This window comes from Vigna unguiculata, chromosome 9 (genome assembly GCF_037176805.1).
Source record: "Vigna unguiculata cultivar grain cowpea cultivar isolate G323 ecotype 2 chromosome 9, ASM3717680v1, whole genome shotgun sequence".
Lineage (NCBI taxonomy): Eukaryota > Viridiplantae > Streptophyta > Magnoliopsida > Fabales > Fabaceae > Vigna > Vigna unguiculata.
The window spans coordinates 25,671,991-25,678,807 of NC_140800.1; positions in this window are offsets into that span (position 1 = coordinate 25,671,991).

Consider the following 6,817-nt stretch of genomic DNA (forward strand, 5'->3'; position numbering starts at 1 on the left):
AAGCCAAAACTAAATTAAGCAAAAATAAAGTTTAATTTGAGTTCTCTAAGACTTGAACCCACAACCATGCCAATGTCAAATCAATGCTAATCATCAAACAAATTCATGTTTCTTGCTAACTATTATAATTCAATGATTATATATCATTCCACAACATGATCACATATATAAAAATATAAATCAAATAAATAACACTCTCAACCATTTAAGCTTGTACTTTTCCACATCATACAAGTTGGAATTAAATACTATAAAGACTTCCACTATCCGCATTTAATAATAAATTAATTATTTAATTAATTAAATTCTACTAGTCTTACATATGTCATCAATTACTCATACCACTTAGGACAAATGTTTCAAAGAACCCAAGAAAATTGGGTTTCTCACACTCATGTTGTTTTCAAACCTTTGACACCATATTAGAACCAAGGGATAAAACACAAAAAATACAAAAAGGGTACTCTATATATTTCACGTTATTAGAGAAAAGTACGAAGAAGGCTTATAGATAATTTTAAATCTATATAATTATCAACAACAAACCTACTTTGACTTACAACAAATAAAGTCAAATATTAGTCATAGTTCTTCACAAAAAACTGAGATTTAAGTTATATCCATTACAATCTAGAAAGGGCTCCCTCAATCTATGTATCGAGAATGGAACACTGCATAACGGGGTAAGGTAGTCTCCTCTCTCAAAAGTTGACAAGAATTGATGACATTCTTTCAAGCATTGCATTGAGCATGTAATTTAAACCTTTCACCAAATTATTACAATTTTCAATTGAATCAAGAACAAATCTTTTTTGGAAACAATTGAACCAGAAATGAATCTGTTTGGAGGTGAAAGATGTCGTGGTCCTCCAAACTTTAAAAATTTTATATATATATATATATATATATATATATATATATATATATATATATATATATATATATATATATATATATATATATGTATATATATATATATATGTATATATATATATATATATAATTTATGAGAATTCAATTCGGTAGTTTTCTAACTTTTTTATAAAACATGTAATTTAATGTCAATAAATAGTAGAATATACAATTAAATATTGTAAAGAATAAAGGACTCACTAATTTTTTTTCTTTTTTTTTCTCTTGATTTACTTTTCTATTAATCTTTCACTCTCCCATGTCTTTCCGGTTTTTAATAGAAAAACTAAAGTTAAACGAAAACTTTTTTTTGGCTTTGTTTCTTAAGTATTTTGTTCCATTCCATTGAAAAAAAAAAGCAAGTCTCTTACCCCAACAATCTAAGATACTAATTTGTTATTTTTTAATTTCTTTAATCTTTTATATAGTAATTTTTTTATGAATATAAAAGAAAAAATTAACTATTATATATATTTTCATAATCTAGTTTCAATTATTATTATAAATTTTTTCTTTTATATAATTATATATTTTAATATTTATTAATATTTAATTAGATTTTGATAATTTATTTTTTAGTTTTGATTTTTTTTTAAATAGAAGAATATTCATGTTTTTGAAAATATAAAAGAAAAACAAAGATAAAAACATAAAAACGATACAAATTCAATTCTTTCTCCTATTCTCAATAATAATATTAATGATTCAATTATTTATTTTTGTTTTATTAATAACAAAAATTAAATGTATAAATATATTATTTTCGGTTTCAATAATTATTAACTAAGATCCACCCGCTGAATATTCCATTTGATAAAATGCCTACTTTGCTATTGAGTGACTGCACGAAGTTTTCGTTTCAAAATAATGAATATGAATAGTAGACCACCCATAGAGCTAAGTAGTGACTGTGTGAAGCTTGAATCACTTAATCATTTAAGCTGATCTGATTTTTTAATTTCTTTCATTAGAATTGTGTGATTTGCACCAGTGATACAGAATTACACTGATTCATGCCGGAATAGCACAATTCAAAGTCATCTCTACGTCATGATACGAATCATATTGAAAGAAAAAAAATATAAATAATTCTAACCAACGAAGAGTAATAGAATGTAATATAACACCGATTGATAAAAGTAATAAAATACAATATTCAAAATTGAATCAATATATTTGCTGCCTAGAGACAAAAGTCTCCTCCAGAGATTATCCTCGGTCCACAAACTACAAATAACTTCACAATCTTAACATACTATCAAAAGCCATTATGGGTTTCTAATACACTAGTAGACACACACACAAACGTTTACGTGTGTATTCACCTTTTTTACGTAATAAAATCAAATATTATCACATAAATTGTTAGTTAACTGATTTCAAAAAATATTTACAAAAACTTGAAAGATAAAATAATAAAATAAAATATATTGATCAAGGGTAAAATTGGTAAAGAATTGTGTACATTAAAAGCACAGTTACAAAGCAGTTATAATAGTGAATTAAAAAAAATATTTACAAAATAAAATAATAAAATGAGATCTATAAATAAAGGGTAAAATTGTCTAAATTGTGTACACCAAAACTGTAGTTACAAGAGTGAATCTCTTTTATATATAGGTATAAATAACTAATTTCTAAAACAGTTATTTTCTACACATATCTGTCATAAGTCATAACTATAACTGCTACTAATTTTCGGTTTCCATCAAATTGTGAAAGTTACAAAATGGTTTTAAATATACAAAGGCTCCAAAAGTATCTATACCATTAATAAATAAATTCTAGCGTACACAATTTTTTCTAATTTTACCCTTTGATTAACTTTTTTGAAACTAAAATTACCTTACCATTTTTATCCTTTTAAGTGAGTGTTTATTTAAATTTAACTGTTTTTTAAACTAAAATTATTCTTATTGTGGGATTCCATGTACACGATTTTTTCCAATTTTACCCTTTGAATAACATTTTTTAAACTAAAAATTTACCTTACTATTTTTATCCTTATCATTTATTTAAATTTAAGATTTTTTAACTAAATTAATTAGTTACAAAAAAAAAAATTATCCTTACTATTTTATCCTTTAAGTGACCATAATTTGAACTTGAGTTTAGTAGTCTAGTTGGGGCATAAAAGTAAATGGGCTAGTTTTTGGACTTGATGTGAGATACATGAAAATTAGAGTTTCTTAATTCTAGAAGGTATAATGATTTGAAATTTTGTCCAATTTGAAAAACAACCATGATTTAAAATGACGTGTGACCATGTTTATTTATAAAAAAAAAACAAAAATAATCATCCTTTGCTATCCAATTAGAGCCTTAAAAGAAATTCTTTCAAATTACCCTAAACAATGATCATCCTCACACTAAGAGTTGACAAATTTATTTCATCCAACTCTTAGTTCACCAATAAAAAAATATCAAAAAAAAAAGAAAAAGAAATAAATGATGTGGTTATATATATATATATATATATATATATATATATATATATATATATATATATATATATAAAGCAATTTTTTAGAGAATCGGAACAAAAAGTCAAAATATAGAAAAAAAAGGTGAACAAAATGAAGTCAAACAAATATTGAATGAAACATTATTCAAATATCCTTCTTCGAAACAACCCTCACATCACTTTTTTGGGCCTTTACTATCATTTACTTCCATATCCCTAGCCTTGGTCACGATACAAGCATAATAAAGTCAACACAAATCAAATATTGGTTGTTATCTTTTGAAGGTTTTAATTTAGAGGAAAATTTTGATTTGCTAACAGGTTTGTTCTAAAAAACATGATAAATTTTTTTTGAAAAAGTGTGTTCAGATATTTGCTTTTGGGGAGTATATTTTGGGGTGACATATTTTCAAAGCTTTTCAAAATCAACACGGACAATCAGGCAATTAAGCTAAATTTGGGTTGTTCCCTTTCGAGTCATTCTTCATGAAACTCCATCTTTGATCCTATAGTATCCTCCGCTCTAAGCCTAAACCTTTGCCAACCTTAAAATAGTCCATCTTTATGAATCCCAAACCCAAACTAGGGCAGTCACTTTGTTTGTAATTCATATATTCTCATCATTCATTCTGAATTAGGGCATTTATTTACATTGAAGTTTGTGATCACATGAGGGGCAACTTGTGAAGACCCCGTCATTTTTCAATCTTAATAATTAGGGAAAGCCCAAACACATTTTGTGCCAAAGACCAGTTCAAATTGGGCTCATCCAAGCCTTTTCAAGCCCTTGGCAATTTCATGCATGTCATTGAAATAGTGTTTCAAAAGAAATGATTAAAAAAAGAGGTTCGTTAGTAAACTGATTAGACCAAAGAAATGATTTTGAACAATAAACAAAAAAATCAAAGTAGAATGATTCCATGAATTCGAAATAACAATGAAATGGGGATCAATTCGAATTTGTTTTCAAAAAAATGCAAAAGAAAAATTCATACATAAGGTATTTCATACATCATACCAAGTCATGCATACATGACTCATTCATCTTTTTGAATAAAATATTTTCCACCTTCCTAATCAAAACCCTCTTCACTCATATGAATGGTTATCAAATCCTTTCGTTTTAGAAGGAAGACAATTTAAAAAAATACACAAATTTATTTCTATGATGTTTCTCAAACTTATGGTCCTCTTAATTCATATGAATGACCAATATACCCCAAGCCCAGTTCCCACACTGGCTCTCAAGCCCGGTTTCCACACTAGTCCCCAAGCCTGGTTTTCACACTGATCCCCAAGCCCAGTTTCCACATTGGCCCCCAAACCTAGTTTGTCTAGCCTCAAGCTCAGTTTTCTTTGCTTGCAAATTAAAATAAAGGAAAAATGAAAAATGAAAAAAAAAGAAGCAAATTGCACTCATGCATCCACTCATCTATGTATGGAAAATAGGTTCAAAAAGAAAATCATAACATGTCATGCATAATCAATGTTCAATAGGAATTCAACATAAGCATACTCCTCCAACATTTATTAGATTGATAAAAAAAATGAAAAATGAAAAATATAAAAAGAGTCTTTTCAATCTGTTTCATCATACCATACAACATACACACATCCACATCATGTCATCCATCTTACTCCACAAAATCATTTCAAAGAAAAAATCGTTAAAAAAAGAAATTTGAAAAAAAAAAGAGTTAGCAAGGACATCTTTTATGTGTAAGTCTCACCAATGTTAAGCATTCATGCAGTGTTTGTCAACACTTCAAAAGCAAATTTCAGGTTCTCCTTTAATACATCAAGACCCTCTACGAGGCAATGGTCGTTGATTTCCTTATTGTTTACATCAAGACCCTCTACGAGACAATGGTCATTTATCTCCTTATGTTTACCTCAAGACCCTCTATGAGGCAATGATCATTGATTTTCTTATATTTACATCAAGACCCTTTGTAAGGCAATGGTCATTGATTTCCTTATGTTTACATAAATACCCTCTACAAGGCAATGGTCATGGTTTTCGTTCACATCGGGGCCCTCTGTGAGGAAATTGTTATCAATTTCTTTACATCAAGGCCTTTTGCGAGGCAATGGTCATCAATTTCTTACATTAAGGTGGCCATTTGCGAGGCAATGGTCAATCATTTCTTTGTCACATCGAGGCCCTCTACGATGCAATGGTCATCGATTTCTTTGCATCAAGGCCCTCTATGAGGCAATGGTCATTGATTTCTTTGTCACATCAAGACCCTTTGCGAGACAATGATCATCAATTTCTTTATATCAAGACCCTCTATGAAGCAATGATCATTGATTTATTTCTATTTCGATATAGGCCCTCTCCTCGAGATTGCTCTAATATGTTTTTTCAAAAAAGTTAGAAAAGAAAAAAGTAAAAAAAGTGATTTGTTAAATTGAGACCCTCTACATGGTAATGGTCACCGAATCTTTTAGATATACCTCTCCTCGAGATTAGTCTAACTTTTTTTTTCAAAAAGTCAAATTTGCAAAAAGAATGCAGTTTCTTGGATAAGGACCCTTTACGTGGTAATGGTTGTAAAATCCTTATTGGAAATTACTTAATCAAAGTAAATAAATAAATAAAATATAGAAAGTCAATCGACATAATTTTTATTATTCCCAAACGCGGGAAAAATTCAAATATTATTCAAGAGCCAAACATCAATTAAAGCCAATGTAAATAGTTTGATTACAATTTCTAAAGAAATCAAATAAAATAGCAATAACATAAATAAGTTCCTAGCTCAAATCCCAAGCTAGCCATTCTCTCCGTCTCAAGCATCAACAACATCACCTATAGCATCATCTGCTCTCGTGTAAAGATTTACACGATCATCGCCAAACACAAGCAGAAATGGTGAGCTTATAAATAAAACAAACAACATATAATTTACAGAATAAAATCAATACACCCATCTGATTCATTCTAGTTAGTTCTTGGCCAAGTCCCTAATTTCCCAAGGCTTTGCAACCTTCAATACACATAACATAGCTAGCCTTGGACTCAGGATTTATGATGCTCACACGAACCTGCCCGCTCGTGGTCCTGCCTCTACGAACCTCCCTACTCATAGTCCTACTCTACGGACCTACCCGCTCGTAGTCCAACACATGTGATCCGCCAGCTACGTACCTCCCCGCACATGGCATATCTCAAGTGTGAGCACGGAACATACGAACCTACCTCGCTCATATCCCCACACGAGAGTAACTGAATATGAACCTCCCTGCTCATATAATCACGTGTTCACCACCATCCATGAACCTATCCGCTCATGGCACAACATCTCCTGATTCAAGCTCGCATCCAGGCGTACAAACAACACACATAAATTGCACTGATCTCGCTTAGGCTAGAAGCCTTCACTCAAGCGATCAGGCCTGACTCGCCTAAGCTGGGCTTTCTCGCCTGAGCGAGTG